The sequence below is a fragment of the Physeter macrocephalus genome, chromosome 6 (assembly GCF_002837175.3).
Source record: "Physeter macrocephalus isolate SW-GA chromosome 6, ASM283717v5, whole genome shotgun sequence".
Taxonomy (NCBI): domain Eukaryota; kingdom Metazoa; phylum Chordata; class Mammalia; order Artiodactyla; family Physeteridae; genus Physeter; species Physeter macrocephalus.
This window is the reverse complement of record NC_041219.1, coordinates 49,897,244-49,914,566: the sequence shown is the minus strand read 5'-3', so window position 1 is coordinate 49,914,566 and position 17,323 is coordinate 49,897,244. Positions and strand designations below refer to the sequence as shown.

General features: G+C 49.6%; 1 long non-coding RNA gene across 1 annotated transcript in view; it reads right to left on the bottom strand.

The window, feature by feature from the left end:
* Positions 1-11,864: 11,864 nt before the first annotated feature.
* Positions 11,865-17,323, bottom strand: part of LOC114486407 (uncharacterized) — a 27,559-nt gene continuing 22,100 nt past the window's right edge. The window contains exons 2-3 of the long non-coding RNA XR_003680052.1: positions 13,034-13,110; positions 11,865-11,911 (exon numbers count right to left, since the gene is read on the bottom strand). This is a non-coding gene — a long non-coding RNA (uncharacterized lncRNA). The remainder of the gene's footprint in view (positions 11,912-13,033; positions 13,111-17,323) is intronic.

Genomic DNA, 17,323 nt, shown 5'->3' with positions numbered 1-17,323 from the left:
TAGAATGATTAGCACCTAAGTCAAGATAATGGTTATACCTGCTAGAGGGAGAGAGGAAACGGGGGCAAACATGACCAAGGGGACTTCAGAACTTGCCAGTTACCTATGTAAGCTGGGCAGTACATACAGAGGGGCTCCCTTTAACCTTTATTCTTTATACATTCCTCATGTGTACCATGTGTCTCTTGTCTATATCTATTATTTAATAGAAACTAATTCTAAAACGATACTCAAGTTTCTTCCAGAACAAAGACTCTATTATTTAAATGGCTATCATGGTAAAATGAAAAAATATGCAGAATTATGTTTTTGCAGAAATTCCAGCTACTACAGATAGCAAGCAGAAAAAAAAATATATGTATATATATATATATATATATATATATATATGTATGTATGTATCTCCTGGGTCAAACCATTTTTTAATGACTCTATTTAGTAGAGAAACATTTACAAAAAAAGAAAATTAATCCAATATCTTGCAAAATTTTAAACAATGTCTCATGAATGGGTATATATTTAAATACCTAGTAAAAGTATTAAATCTTCTTTTTATTTTTATTTTTTTTAAGAAAAGAGATCCTTATATTTCATGTCAGGAACTAGAAAGTGTGATTAACCCAACTCTGCACCTGAGGTCAGAAAGGATAAATGGAGAAAATAAGCCAGAAGGAAGAGGGTGAGAGGGAAGGAAGGGAGGGGAAGGGGACACAGTATAGAGGGGGAGGGGGGAGGGGAGGAGCAGGGGGGAGGGCTTCTGGGTCCTCCGTTGAATGAGAGAAAGTGATGGCATGTCCTAAGGGAGAACCTAAGCATGAGTGGGTGGACAAGCACAGGCAGGGAGTTCCAGACGTGTCAAAATCGGGAGCAAGATGTGGGGAAGCTTGAGAGCACATTGCCCCCATTGCAGGAGGCACAAATAGTCAGTATTTAGACAAGTTAAAAGAAGATCCGGGACTGGCAGGCTGGGGATGGGGGCCGTCAATCACAGAAAAACAGGAGTGAAGAGCCTGTGCATTAAAACGTGACTGCCCGGGTTTTGCATCTCGGCTCCTTGAATTACTAGCAATGCATCCTCCAACAGCCATATTTTCTTCCAACAAACATTATTTGAAATTTAATTAAACTCACCATGTCTCCATCCCCTTCGGCAAGTGGGCATGACCATCTACCTACCAAGTTTGTTGCAGGAATAAATGAGATCACACATGTTCTACATGATGCCTGGGGAGTGGTAACAAGTCCATAAACCTCTGCTATTTTTGCATAACTGTGATGTTGGGTGCAGAGGCTGCAGACGGGCAGTGCAGAGGCCCCGTGTGTCACTGAAAGGCATTTGGATGTTATCCTGCAACAGAGAAGGGTCCCCGTAAGAATTCTGGGTAGGTCAAACGTGATATCTAGACAGGTCCTTCTGGCTGGGGCAGGGAAGGGGGGAGGCATGCTTGCAGACCGGTTAGAAGACAGCTGGCAGAGTCCAGATAAGAAAGGGAGGGAGGGCAAGACCTCCCAAATGAGGGGGACCCAGCGGCACCAAGTGTAGGGTAACTCTCGGGTTTCTGACTTGGTTAAATTGCTACAGTTGGCTGAAGTTCCTCTTGTCTTTCTGTTCTGGGTTCATTTACTTTCCCCCAAAAGATCTGTTGAAGTCCTATAGCCCCCAGCGCCTCAGGATGTGACCTTATTTGGAAACAGGGCCATTGCAGAAGTAATTAGTTAAGATGAGGTCAGACTGGAGTAGGGTGGGCTCTTAATCCAGTGTGACTGGCGTCCTTTTAGGACACAGAGGGAGACACGCAGGGGAAGCTGCCAATGACAATGGAGGAAGAGACTGGAGGGATATGCTCCTGCAAGCCGAGGGATGCGAGCAACACCAGGAGAAGGGAGAGGCAGTGGAGGAACCTCCCTACAGGCTTCAGAGACTGCGGCCCTGCCGACACTTTGATTTCTGACTTCTAATCTTCAGGACCATGAGAGAATACATTTTTTTTAAACATCTTTATTGGAGTATAATTGCTTTACAATGATGTATTAATTTCTGCTTTACAACAAAGTGAATCAGCCATACATATACATATATCCCCATATCCCCTCCCTCTTGCGTCTCCCTCCCACCCTCCCTATCCCACCCCTCTAGGTGGTCACAAAGCACCGAGCTGATCTCCCTGTGCTATGCGGCTGCTTCCCACTAGCTATCTATTTTACATTTGGTAGTGTATATATGTCCATGCCACTCTCCCACTTCCATTTGGTAGTGTATATATGTCCATGCCACTCTCTCACTTCCTCCCAGCTTACCCTTCCCCCTCCCCGTGTCCTCAAGTCCATTTTCTACGTCTGCATCTTTATTCCTGTCCTGTCCCTAGGTTCTTCAGAACTTTATTTTTTTTTTTTAGATTCCACATATATGTGTTAGCATACGGTATTTGTAAGAACCTGGTTTGCGGTGCTTTGTTATGGCAACTCCAGGAAATGAAAGCACCCTCCCTGCCCCAGCTCAGACGCCACTTCTTCTGAAAAGGCTTTCTGCTCTCTTCACAGAATTCAAGTTTTACCCCAACTGTAGCCTGTTCCAAGATGGATTTTAACCATGCTCTTTATTTCTTATTCCTCCACTAGACAGTGAACCCCACGAAGGGTAGGTGTGAGGCTCTGAACATCTCTGAAACTCCCAATCTCAGCACAAGGGATGAGCCAGTGAGTGACCCATTTGGGTCAGCCTGGCCCTATGTGGGCAGCTCCCTGGCGCTGCCCACAGTGCCCGGTCCCTCCTGCATCTCCAGGTTCACCCCAGCCCTCCTTTCTGGCTAAAGCTCTGTCACCCCACCTTAAACAGAAGGGACCCTCGGGCATCACTCTGGAATTCACCAGGAACTTGGTGCTCCGACATGAGAAACTAATCGACTGGCGCCCTGCCTGCCCTGCTGACTGATTTTCCCAGCTTTTCCCTGAAAACTGAAGCCGCAAGTCCACATCCTCCACTGAGGACACTTTGCGCTCAAACCTCGCTTGGCTACCCCTGCCGCTGAAAGGCGCATCCGGCTCCTCGCTGATGCCTGGCTGGGGTACAGTCTTTGAAGATGCTCCATTTCCTTCATTTTGGGATGGCGAACTTCTCCAGTCAACTATTTCTGCTCCCGTTTAAACAGTCTGCTCAGCTCCTTTCTCCTCGTCATGGCGGCCAGAAGCCTCTCCACGTTTCTGCTTCCTTTTGAAATGCAGTTCATGTTCAAGTCTGCGTGCATACGAATGACTCTGTGTGGCTACAGTCTGGAGGTGTGGTTCTGGTGTAATCCAGCAACATCTGGAAACAGCTCCCTGAGCTCTCAGTGCCCAGATCCCACAGATGCAGTTTCCTCCCTCCCGGGGAGGGGAGAAGGGCCAAACAGCTGCTCTGTCCCCTGCTCCCTCCTCATCCTTCGTTGAGGACTCCCAGCTACCAAGGCTGCATATGACCTGCTTCCCCCATGAGTGATTCCTGAAGGAATCTCGAAGACCTAGTGCTACTTCCCACCCAAACAAGAATCTCCCCCCAGCCCCCCGCAGGGCATCATACCACACACGTCTGGGTCCAGCGTCCCTCTGCACAAGGTTCCTTTCATGTTGAATCGAAATTTCCCTCCTCATGACTCTTCCCTTTTGGATCTTCTTGGGCATCCTGAGGAATGCCCACCCACAGAATTTCTACAACGATGCAACGTCCTCTATCTGCACAGCCCAGCACAGCAGGCACTGGCCAAGCGTAGCTACTGAGCATTTACAGCTTGGCTAGGGGAACTGAGGAACTGAATTTTTCATTTTGTTTCGTGATAATTCATTTAAGTTCAAACATACATAAGCTCTTATCACTAGCAGCTGCTGTGCTGGACAGAGCAGCCCCAGAATATTTCTACTAAGAACCCAGGGCCAAAAATTGATGAATTGAGCTAATGCCCCTCGCCCTACTCCAAACAGATAGAAACGCAGAATAAATCCTAACAACAAAAACTGTCTTAGAACACAAAGCCAAACGCAAAAGAAGAAGGAAAAACCCTTCTATGCCAGAGGACAAAGGAAATGTAAAGTCAGAGCATTAGCCGGGAAAACCATATAAACTTGGGACTGAGAGCCCACGAAAGAGGGGGAGTGGACGATGTACGAGTAGCAGTGCAGTCCCTGTGCGTCCCCACTTCCCTCTCTGAGCTGCATCCCAGGTCTTCTGGGCTCACGCGTACCTACCAGAACTCTGTTTCTCTCTAGGGATGTGTAAAGCCTTTCCTATGCAGTATCTATTTTAGAGATTTTAAAATTATTATGACTTGGCTGGATTTTCCAATGCTCTCATTTTAATTTGTTTTTATTTTTAACAACATCCTTTTGCTTGTAATAATGCCCTCATGTCATTTTATGAATTCTCTCTCTCTCTCTTTGTCTCTCTGACCATGTTTAATCATTAAAGCCCTATTAGGATGCTCTATTATTTCTAGCTCCTCAGGCGTGAATTCTCCAAGAAGTCTTCTGCTGACTGCCCACCCCGCATCGTGGTGGATTCTCCTTGCACTTTGTACGTCATCAGCTCATCCTCCAGCAGAGTTTTCCGCTGCCATAGTTCTGCTGGCTCCCAAGAATAGGAAGATTTTTCGACAGGACTGTATTTCAGAGGTGCCTTATGAGCTCACTTATGCTGGATCAGTGGACTTTAAGTTCTCACTTCAGGGTTTTTGCACTGTAGTCCCGTGTGGATTTGGACTCTGAGCAGCCTAGGCCTGGGGCTTTCACTCTTTAGGAGAAGCCATCACTGCCTAAGGCAGCTTGTTCCCCGTCTGCTTCTCCAGGCCAACTGGCAGAGATGCTCTGTTTCCTGTCATAAATTAGATAGATCTTCCTGCTCTAAGCTTTCTGCAGAGAGCCCAGGTCTACATCCTTTATAAATTCTGGGTCCTCTCTAATCTTCACACAAGACCCAGAGTAGGCATTGAACCCCAGCTCCTAAGATGTCTGTCTGGGTCAAACACTCCATCACCCCTCACTGCTAGGCTATGAGTTCTCTCTAATTGTCTAACTCCTGGAGATTTCCCAATGCTGATGCTAAATCTGACTATAGGTACTTTTTTTTAATAAGTACTTTATTAAATAAATATATATATATATTAGCACATCTATATCTGTTTGGACAGGAAAGGAGTTTCCCACATAGCTCATTTCACTGTTTTTCTGATGGATTTTTATCCGTTTATTTTACTGCTGTATGACAAGCCACCAAAAAGCTTGGTGGTTTGGACTATCAACAGACTTTTTCTTTGCGTACAAATCCATGCTTTGGGCGGGGCCCAGCGGGGATGGCTCATCTCTGTTGGGTGTGGTCACTCAGGGCAGCTTGATAGAAGCTGGAGGACCCACTCCCAAGACAGCTCACGCACACGGCTGGCAGCCTGGGTTGCCTGGAGGCCAGAGCTGGGCTGCAGTGCTATATCCACCAGGGGCCTCCACGCCTGTCCAGGTGAGCAGCTGGTACTCCTCACAAAATGGTGGCCTGGTGCCAAAGGCCAGTATTTCAAGAGGCAGGAAATGAATGGGAGCAGCCTCTCAAGGACTGTGCCTGAACACGGACCCAGGGTCACTTCTGCCATTACTGTCAGGTGTCACTGAGCCCGCCCAGAGTCAAGGGGTGGGGCATAGGTCATGCGTCTGAACGGGGCGACCAGCAAAGATTTTGCAGTGGTCTTTAATTCGCTATGACCGCGGGGGCAGAGCTCTCCCACCTTCTTTTCTTCCACACTCCAGGTTTTTCAAACACTTCTCCCTGGAAATGTACTTGAGGAGTCCCACAGCCCTGCCTTCCTCTACACTCCACACTTTCTCTTACCTTTCTGTGAAATAAAATGCCCAGCATGCTTAGGATGGCATCCTACCACTTTACCTCAAATCAGCAACCTTAAAGCAACGTTTCTGATGATCTATGGCCTAATTCCCAGCTGACGTGAACTTCAGCATGCTTTTATAACATATTCATATGTGTCGACAAATCCTATCCTTTTTTCTCTCTTTGGTGTAAGGAGGTTGTACTTTGATATATTTTAAGAACATCTTTTCATGTATTCTTCCAAAAGCTTGTCTGGAAAAAAAAAATGTACTTCTGATAAATATGTATTAAATGCGAAGCATTTAAAGATTGTTGAACCTGTTTTCTACCCTTATGCATGTCTTTTTGAATTAATCTTGAATTCTTAAAGGGCTTCCTAATCATTAATTACAATTAACTCCATCAATTGTTATGCTCCGTGCATTCTTGGTCCATTCCCTGAAGCCTGATCAGTCTGCATAATGGGTGCCTCCTCACCTGCATCTCACCGGGTCCTGGTGGCAAAGAAGTCAGCGAGTCCCCGGAGCACCAGGCAACCACGAGGAACTGCTGCCGGACTTGAATTAGTGTCCTAGAACTTGCCCTTAGGAAGGCAAGTTTTTCACTGACAGCCGTTTATAGCACCCGAAGGGGATGCCTGGAGGTAGAAGAGACGCCATGAACAACAGGGTCAAGTACAAGGGCTAGTGGAGAGAGGCAGGGACTGTGGTCGGAGAGTTAGGAGAATGAAATTGTGTGCCCCGTGAAGAACCTTCATAAAACGGTTGAATGTTCCCAAATTAATCACTGAGGAAATTGATCTGCATGCTTTTGGCAAACTGACCCAGCTTTGGGTGTGAGGCGCAGCCGTGGTCAGAGCCGAGTGGTGTGTGGGCAGGTGCCTTTGTTTCTCCACTGCGTGTCCCTGTGGAGAGCTGACCGTGCAGCAGTGACACGATCCCACAGACCTGGGCTCGGCCCGGCATCACCGAGCCCAAGCGACGGGACTGCACAGTCCCTGCATCCCTGGGTCCCGGCCTCTTCACCTGCAGCCGAGTCAGTAGCAGACGCCTTAGGAAGGTGGTCGGAATTGATCTAGCCGGTGCCTATAAAAGGCTTAGCTCTGTGCCTGGACGGAGGGAGCGACGAGCAAATGCTCCGTTACTTTTATTTTCTAAGGCCTGTCTCCCTCAGGAGATCGTGAATTCACAATGGAGACGGCAGATGGGTGCTTTGGCACATCTTTCATTTCCTGATCATATTGCCAAAGACTGGAAGCAGCACACTTCTCTATGCTTAAGACAATGGCCTTAGAAATGGGAACAGAGGCTACAAAGCCTCTGTTCCCTTTCAGGGACCGCATTTTCCATTCCTAGAATTTCCCTTTGGTTCTTTTTCTTTTTTTGAAACTACCTGTTTCGCTTCTTCACAATGCCCTACTTTTGTCTATGTGGTCCATTCCTTCATCTCGTTGAAAAACTTAAACATACTTATTTTAAGTGTTCTTCAGACTGTTCTGTCATCTGCAGTCCTGGAATGTGGATTCATTCGTGTGCTGTGTAGTCTCTGTACTTTTTCACTCTGAGTGCAACTCGCATGAGACTTATTGTCCGTGGGCGACCTGAGCATCCTAGGTGGTGGAGGCATTCGTGGTGGGGGCAGTGGTTTGGCGTTTGTGTCTTTGGCAGACAAGTGCTTCAACCAGTCCCAGATGCCTTTTTCTGAGGCCAAACCCTGACTTCTCCCCTCAGGGCTTGTGTGGTATAAATATGAATTCTATACATCCAAGGTTGGCATTACGAAATCAGGAACCCACAGCTTACAGCAGGTACCCACTTGGTTGTGTCCCATTCACAGAAGTGACAGCCTTTGTCAGACCCCGACTTCATGAAGGGACTCGATCCAGCTCTCTGCCGTCCCTACTCGCGACACTGCCCTTAAACCCACCCACCCCCACTCTGGCCTTGAATCCCATCTACCTCTGGTATCTGAGGTTTTCCCTTGCTTTCGCGTTTATACACAGTTACAATTTTCTGTTGTACTTTATCCATCATTGCCGCACGTTTGAAGCAGGAGAGGCATCCTCCATCAACTCAGTTCACCGTTTTGACTATAAGTCATAAAAAATACAGGCAATGCCTGTAGCCTGGTGAGGGCACCAGCAGACATGACAGTGCCAGTTAAATGTGGGCCAGATTCTCAGGCGGGCTCCCGGCCAGCTGTCCTAGTTTGATCTTCACAACCATTCTGTGGGTGAGGTATTCTTATCTCGATTTTATAGATAAGAAACTCAGAATTAGCATTTCCTTACTTTTCCAAAAGAAAAGGCCGGAATTGGCTGCGTTCCACCCAGAACTATGGAGAAGCTTCTGGAACTCAAGGCTTCCAGCGCGGCCAGCAATAATGAGACGCAGTCCTAATGCCAGGATCACAGAACGCAGGATGGGGTTCAAGAAGGGAGGCGGGGGCAGGGCGTGGCGGAGAGAAGGGCAGTTCCTCCCCCGCCTCCGTTAGCCAGTGCAGGCATGGCCTTGGGAGACCCGAGGGGACCCCATCCGAGTTAGGGCTGCTAAGAACCATCGGAGGCCGTTAAAAACCAAAGCGCAGGACAGCCCATTGTCTAGAGATGGTCGCTGCCCGTCCTCACCCACGCGAAAAGAGTGGAGAAACAGAGGGGCCCTGAGCTGTGTTTGTGTCCTCCCTGGGCTGTGTTAGGAAACAGGGAAGCCCCCTAAGCAGAGCAGGGCTGGGTAGAGACAGCCTGGGTCACCTGGACAGCGTCTGTCCCCAGTGCCTCTGAAAAGCCAGACGGCCGGGTCACTGACACTCCAGGAATGATTGGGAGCCCAAGAGACTCAGCACACGCTGTTTTCTCGGCCTCTCCAGAATCGTCCGGAGCAGAGAAACCTAGAAGCTGCCCAGTTTCAAGCATGAGTCAAGGCACCAGCCTCCCGAGACGCTCTCCCACGTGGTTTCATTCCACGCACTTCCCAAGCCTTCAAGAGCAAAGCAGAAAAATGTTTCTTTGGGGACTTCCCTGGTGGCGCAGTGGTTAAGAATCCGCCTGCCGATGCAGGGGACATGGGTTGGAGCCCTGGTCCGGGAAGATCCCACATGCCGCGGAGCAACTAAGCCCGTGCGCCACAACTACTGAGCCTGCGCTCTACAGCCCGCGAGCCACAACTACTGAGCCCACGTGCCACAACTACTGAAGCCCGCGCGCCTAGAGCCCGTGCTCCGCAACAAGAGAAGCCACCGCAATGAGAAGCCCGCGCACCGCAACGAAGAGTGGCCCCCGCTCGCCGCAACTAGAGAAAGCCCGCGCGCAGCAACGCAGCCCAGGAATCATAAAGGGGATCGCGCCAGGCCCCCACGGCGGGACGTGAGCCTGGAAAGGCCCTGGGCCTCCAGGGCCAACATGGGCCAAGTTGACTTGACCACTGGGACGGTCTGCCATCGACTCGGTCAGAAACACACGGTCTCAACCAAAATCACAGGCGATGAAAGACCACCACCGCTGAACAAGCTGACGCCTCCCCTGCACCCACAAAAAATAACCTCTGAGCCCCAGAACCGCTGATGCTGGGAGGGAGGGAGAGAGGGCACGCTCAGGGGTGCTTCAGTCACCACTCCCACCCGTGGAGCCGCCCCGGGAGGACCCCGCATCCAGGTCACATGAGGAAGGGGCTGCCCCGAGACTGAGAAGGCCGGGAAGCCAGAAGTGAACCCCCAGGGATGGTCAGGGAGAAGCGGGCATCGATCAAGACCCCAAACTCTAGAACGGATGCTGGCAAACACAGCCTGGGGGCCGGACCCGGTCCATGGGCTGCGCTCCTACACAGCTCATGAGCTGAGACTGCTTCTCACATTTCACGGGGTTGGAAGAGGAAAAAAGAAGAGGAGGAGGAAAAGGAGGAGGGGGGAGGGAGGAGGGGGGAGGGAAGGGGAGGAGGGGGAAGGAGGAGTGAGGACCGACAGAGACCAATCACGGTGTGCAAAGGCTAAAACATTTACCGTCAGGCCGTTTACAAAACAAAGTTTGCTGTCCCTGCCGTAGAAAGAAGAGGAGGCTAGAAAAAGGAGCTAGAAAAAGTCAGCAGTTTAGAGGCTGCACAGCAGAGAGGCCTGGGGTCCAGCATTAAGTCCCCCAACCCCAGGGCCGGCTGGCGAGCCTCTCCCGGGCTCAGGCGTGACACCGAGGGAGGCACACGGAGCCCCTTTCATTCATTCCCCTTGGAAGAGGTTTGGGGCGCCCACGCCCAGCTCAGGCTGGAGAGGCAAACTCTAGAGCAGCCCCTCCCATGACAGTGGACGTGGTCTGGATATGGACCATCTGGCCCGCAGCCTCCGGCCCCACGGGGCTGCTACACTCCGGGGATGTGGCGAGTGCATCTGAGAAGGGCAAAGCGCACGTCGTTTCACTCCACGTAAACTCACCTGGAGGCTCAGCTGGAGGCTGCCTCGATGGGCAGTACCACCAGGGCCAGGCTGCCGGACTGAGTCCTGGCCGTGGCCCCTCATCAGCGTGGCCCCGGACATCCTGAGACCCTCACTGAGCCGCAGTTTCCTCCTCTGCGGAGTGGAGAGAATAGCCATCCGCACCCACGGGTGCTCTGCAAACCGGACGGTCCCTGTAAGGCGCTCAGCACGGGCCTGGCGCCTGGGTGTCCCTGCAGGGCTACGATGGTGATGGCTGTGTGCCATCGCTGCCTCGACTCCGGATACAGGGGTGGAACAAACCAGCAGGTCCCGGCCCTCGTGTGACCTCACAGTCCAGGAGGGAAACCGGATGCCCCTCAGATAATCATGCAAACAGATGCCAAGTTTTACCCAAGATGGGGGCTCTAGGAAGGACGGGGAGAGGGGCAGTCAGGGAGTAAGACAGGCATCCCTGAGGATGAAAGTGCAAGCGGAGATCCCAGGAACCGGAGGAGCTCATCAGACTAGGAAAGAAGGGAAGGTGGCTCCTGGCAGAACAAACAGCTTGTGCAAAGGTCCTGTGGTGGGAGGGACCCCAGTGCTGGGAAGGCTGCTGCTGCTTGAGAGCAGATAGCATGGACCGTGGTGGGGGATGAGGCCAGAAACAGCGGTCGGGGTGCAGCGTGTGGGGTCCCAGGGCCACACATCCCAAGGCTCAAGCTCTCCAGACCCCAATGCCCTTTCATCTACGTTCTGAAAGTGCTTTCTCCAGGCAGGAGACCTTAGGACACCCGTGGGCCCCTGTCCTTTCTCCAGACGTCACCTCTTCTCCCGGCACTGAGGCTGAGAGCCCACTGAGGACACGGCAGCAGATGCCAGGGAGGAGCCACCAGACCACAGCCTCGCCTGCCCTCCTCACAACCCTCAGGCCCCCGGGGACCCGGCTTTGCCCGAGCGCTGGGATTGAAGGCTCTTCTGTGCGTGGCCTGGACGAGACACAGGACCACGTGAGCAGAGGGGACCCCCTCACTCTAGTGTGTGCCCCGCCCAGCACTGGAGGATGGCAACCCATGGGCTTCTCACAGCCCTCACTCTGATTTGGGGACCAGGATCGGTCAGGCTGTGCGTGCACGTGTGTGAGTCCCCGTGCACATGTGAGCACGTGTATGCATGCATGTGCGTGCGTATGTGAGTGTGTGCGTTGGCCTGGTGTGGATTAGAAAGGCAACGTAAGGAAACGGATCGAGAAGAGATTTGTAAACATTCACGTCCCCTGGTGCCCCCATAAGTGCAGTCCTCGTGAAGTTCACCGTCGGTGAAAAGTGTTTCTTCCGTAATTGCTGTTTAATGTGAGTAGGAGGGGCAGAGCCCTGGGTTTCCTGATGTACGCCGTGCCCTGCTTCTCCCAGCTTCCCGGGGCCTCAGGGCCTGATGACACACTCGGCTATGCCCACCCGGGCACCACACTCAGAGACACACACAAGCGCCCACATCTTGTACCTTTTCCTTTCCCTCGAGGTTCATAATCACCCCGGTTTCTTCCTGTTTTAAGGGCTGAAGTGCCGCCTCCCGACGTGGTCTCTCTAGAAGGCTCCACGCTGACAGTGGCCTCTCCCGCTGGGAGCCCTGGGCAGGCCTCTTGACCAGCACACGGCCCTGGAGAAGGAGACCCTGGGGGGACAGAGCCGCCAGCTGGAGCTGTCTCTGCTGTGAACTGGGGGCAGCTGCTCCCTGACCCAGGGAGCATGAAATGAGGTGAGGCCCAGTGCAGGACACACACAGCGTGCTGGCGGGGTGGCATCCAGCACCGGGCAGCTGGGAACTGTGGATGTGCTTTGCCCCCTGCAAGCCCGGGAGCATGGAGACCCAGGCGCACACAGGCCCGCCACCCATCAGCAACCCCCCCAGGGCAGCTGGGCTTCAGCAAAGATCCAGCCCCCAGTATTAGTTTCCTATCGCTGCAGTAACAAACACACATGCCTATTCCCTGACACGTGTGGAGGTCAGAGTCTGAAATGGGTCACGGGGCTAACGTCAAGGTGTGGGCAGGGCTGGCTCCTCTGGAGGCTCCGGGGAGAATCCCTTCCTTGCCTTTTTCCAGCTTTTAGAGGCACCTGCATTTCTTGGCTCCCGGAGTCTTCCGTTTCCAAAACCAGCAAGAGCAGGTCAGGTCCCTCTCAGGTTGCTCTCTGACACTCACGCTCTTGTCTCCCTCCTGCAAGGACCCTCTGATTACATTGGAGTCTCCCAGATAATCCAGGTAACCCCAATTCCATCTGCAACTCTAATTCCCCTTTGCCTGGTGACAACTTATTCACAGGCTCCAGGGGTGAGAACATGCATATCTTTGGGGGTGTTATTCTGCAGGCCACACTGACACTCATCCTTTCTCTTTGTACCCAACAGCACTTAAAAAGGACTTAAGAGCAGAGATTTAACTCATCGAAGTTTTTCTAGACTTCTCAGCACCTACAACGTACTCTGCACTTAGGTTTTCCCTCAAAATCTTCAATCAAGTAGGACAGACCTGCTCTGAGCAGGGCTCCACGGGGTGCAGGAGAGACGGCCAAGCCCACTCTCAGCACCCTTGCCGCCCAAAGGAGGCCATGCACAGGGGTGCGTCCTCCCACAACCTAAGGAGGCTCAGAGAGGTTAAGTCACTGTCCAAGGTCACCCAGCCAGTAGGTAGAGACATGGATTCAAGTGTGGGCTGCACGGCTCCTCCAGTGAGGAGGTGAGACCCGGATGCTGGGTCCCAGGACCAGGAAGGTCTCTTTCAGTTTTTATTGGTACCTGTGCTCTCCATGGCCAAAATCGGTGCTCTGCACATTTCCTCTGGTCCCCTGTCAGCTGCATTCCCAGGGCCTTGTCTGTGAAATAGAATCACAGCACACTTACCTGCAGGAGCTGAAAGGTACAGCAGGACCGTGACGTGATGAACACGTGAAGGAGACTACTGGAGGCGGTCAAGCCCAGACCATGGACCTGGGGCTGAGAGCCGTCACCCGGCAGGGAAGGCCCGGGCTCCTGGGGGTGGGTTTGGCTTGGCCTGAGGAGGCCTGAGCCCTCATCAGGGCTGAAACTCAGGGCCCAGAGCTTCAGGCCCGGCTCTGTCTCACAGGAGATATTTTAGACACTTATATCCCAGCTGCATCCCAATATCCCCAAAATAACCACCAGCAGCCTCTTCTGAAATCACTCCCTGCTGTGCGCTCCCAATCAAGCCTCCACCATCTGACAGCTGGCCTAAAGGGGGGAGGCGCGCGGGCTGTGGGGGAGTTTGGAGCCTGGTGGACCTGGGTTCATGTCCAGGATCAGCCTCTGGCCAGCAAACCCCTGGTCGCCTCCGAGCCCCATTTTCCTCATCAGCCATGAAAGGGCCCCAGTGGCGCTTGGTGGGGTTTGTGAAGATACAATTAAATAAAACATTCAAGACCACGTTCAGGGCTTTGGCCCTTGACGCTCCTGATGATGTACCGTGAGGGAGGAGGGAAAGCGGGGGTCCCTGAGCCTCAATTCACACTTGAAGACCAGGCCTGGCCCGGCTGTAGCAAGGACCTTCCAGCCATCTGGGCACGGGGCTGGCCCCGGGCATGGGACATCCCTTTCCTCTCACGTACCCCACGCCCGCACCGGGCTGACTCCAGGACAAACCTCAGCCCTTAAGTCTAGGCTCACCTCTGCAGAGAGCCTCCCTCAACCCCTCCAGATGGGCGCCATGTCCCCCCACCCTTTAGATCAGCCAGAGAATCCAGCTCCACAGAAGGGTCTGCTGTGGGAGACAAGGTCCGTGAGGTTCTGGCAGGCTGCTCCCCCACTCCCCCACTCCCCAGCTGTCCCCCGGGCCCGGCCTGCTGTCCTCTGTCCCGCGATGACACTCCCCAGCTCAGTCCCACCCTCTGCACCCCGGGAGAAGATCAAAGCCTGCCTCTGAGGCTCAGCAGAAAGCCTTTCTCTTTACTCCCCAGAATTACTGATGGTGAACAGGGAACCCGAGTCTGCCCAGCGCTGCCTGAGCTCACCTTTTCCCTCACTGGGCCTTGGTTCACCCCATTTGTAAATTAAAAGACTGGAAAAGGAAGGGGCTCTAACCTTGGCTACACATTAGCATCAGTGAGGAGCTCAAGAAACCAGAGACCAAACATGATGACTTCATCCTAACCAGCACCAGATCAGAGGCTTTGAATCTTGCATTTCAGGTAGATCTTTTAATCACACGTAGTTTTACAACATCATGCATTGGCCATTTGGAAATTATTGCTTCACTGAGCCATGCAGGTTTTCTAAATGTTGATGTATTTTATTATCCAATATCAAGAAGTCACATTTGTTAATATCACCATGAATCTCATCAGAGAAGCCTTTAAGCACTGGGGTGCTGGCAAGCTCATGGTAGCAGATGCAAGTGTTATTAAATCCTAACTTTTGTTTGAAGGTTCAAAGTTTATCAATAATATTATGATTAATACTGTCAGTTATTTTCCTTGAAGTCATAGGCTCACTTCTTTCATTTTTGGGAAAATGTCTGCTGAACACCCAAGTTTGAAGATGCCTAGTTTGTCTATCACATTGTTCTTTCAAGTAAAAACCATGTTCGTGAAAACAGGGGCTAGTTTAGCTTGTAACTCAAGTACGACTGTATTCAGCACGCATCACAGCATTCTGTGTGTGCTTCCCAATAGGTCACACAAAATATTAACACAGTGTGTAGCCAAGGATGGAGATTTAATAAAACCAGTAGTTTTCACTGCTTCACTAAGGAAATTCCTGAGTGAAACTGAGAGTTTGGTTTTACTGTGAATGTTTAGAGGCATAATCTTTTCAACAAATGGTGCTAGGAGAAATGGATATCCATATGCAAAAGAATGAATTTGGACCCTTACCTAAAACCACACAAAAAGTTAACTCAAAATGGATCAAGGACCTAAATATAAGACCTAAAACAACAAGAGAAGAAAACATAGGATGAAAGCTACATAATACTGATTTGGCAGTGATTTTTTTGGATATGACACCAAAGGCACAGGCAACAACAACCCAAAAAAGACAAATTGGAATTTATGAAAATTTTTAAAGTTTGTGCATCAAAGGACACAATCAACAGAGTAAAAAGGAAAACCATAGAATGGGAGAAAATGTTTGGAAATCATGCATCTGGTAAGAGACTAATATCCAGGGTATACAGAAAACTCATGAAACTCAATGACAACAACAACAACCTCAATTTAAAAATGGGCAAAGGACCTGAATAGACATTTCTTTAAAGAAGATACATAAATGGTAAGTGAGCACATGAAAAGATACTCAACATCACTAATCATTAGGGAAGTGCAAATAACAATTATGAGATACCACCTCACACCCATCAGGACAGCTACTTTCAAGAAAAGAGAAAACAACAAGCATTGGAGAGGATGTGGAGAAGCTAGAACCCTTGTGCACCACTGGTGAGAATGTAAAACGGCACACCTGCTGTAGAACTATGGCAGTTCCTCAACTCCACTTCTGGATATATATCCAAAAGAACTGAAAGCAGGGTCTCAAAGAGATGTTCATACACCTATGTTCATAGCAGCATGATTCACGATAGCTAAAGCATGGAAACAACCCAAGAGTTCATTGACAGATGAATTGATAAACAGAATGTGGCATATACATACAATGGAATATTATTCAGCCTTAAAAAGGAAGGAAATTCTGCAATATGCTACAATATGGATGAACCTTGAGGACATTATGATAAATGAAATAAGCCAATTACAAAAGACAAATATCGTATGATTCCTCTTACGTGAGATACTTAGAGTAGTCCAAATCATAGAGACAGAAAGTAGAATGGTGGTTTCCGGCGGCTGGGAGATGGATGGGGAGTTATCATTTAATGGATATAGAGTTTGTTTTTCAGTATGAAAAGAGTTCTGGAGATGGTTGGTAGAGATGTTTACACACATTATGAATGTATTTGATATCCCTGAACTGTACATTTAAAAACAGTTTAAATGGGAAATTTTATATTCTACACATTTTATAATTTAAAAAAAAATCATTAGAGAACCAACAAAATAGTGAAAATCAGCAGGCCAGGATCTGTGGGAAAATGGAAACCAAGCCTATGTTTGTGGTTGCTTTTCCCTGGGGCTGAAAGGCTAAGCTGTGCTTTACTCCCTCGAGGGTCTGGGACCACAGGAATGGGTCCTGGTGAGCCCCCTCTGGCTTTGGCTGGGACACCAAAGGGCCAAATACCCTAGAATCCAGTAATGGCTTTCTCAGGGGATATAGGTTACATTTTATCCTCTCAGCACTTGGAGTTGACTGAAGTGACCCCAGACACCAGTGCTGAACAGCAATGGACAGAAATAACAATCATCTCTGAAGGAAAACGTCATCCAGGCCTCAACGGATTTCTTAAACAACCTGAAAAAGACAACTTCTGCACATGGTAACTATACACAGAAGGAGTCAAGATGACACAAACAAAACCAGAATAAATGACAGAAAACAGAAGCAGAATCACTGGGACCCTAGATCTTATCAGACAAATACTTTTAAATAACTATGTTTATAATGATCAAGGGGACACGGGACACAATTGGAAATTTCAGCGTAGAAGTGGAAACTCCTTTTTTTAAAAATGGAAATTCTAAAACTGAAAAATCCAACTATGAAAATAAGATTAAGTGGATGGGTCTAAGAGCAGATTAGATGCAGGTGAAGAGAGATTTAGTGAATAGAAGATAGATGTCAAAATAAAATATCCAGAATAAAAAAACAGAGGTACAAAAGGATGGCAAATATAGAAAAACAGGTACAAAATAGAAAAAACACAGGGAAATGATTTCACATATGTGTCATCAGAAGCTCAAAAGAAGATAAGAGAGTGAATTAGTCAGAAAGAAAATTTGAAAGGATAATGGCTGAGAACTTTCCAAAGTTGAAGAAAGATATCAAGCCACAGAAACAAGAAGCCTTACAGAGCCCAAGCAGAAAAAAATAAAACAAAATCCCCACCAAGCTATATCACAGCAAAACTGCTTATAACTATAAACAAAGAGGATTTTTTTTTTTTTTTTTTTTTTTTTTTTT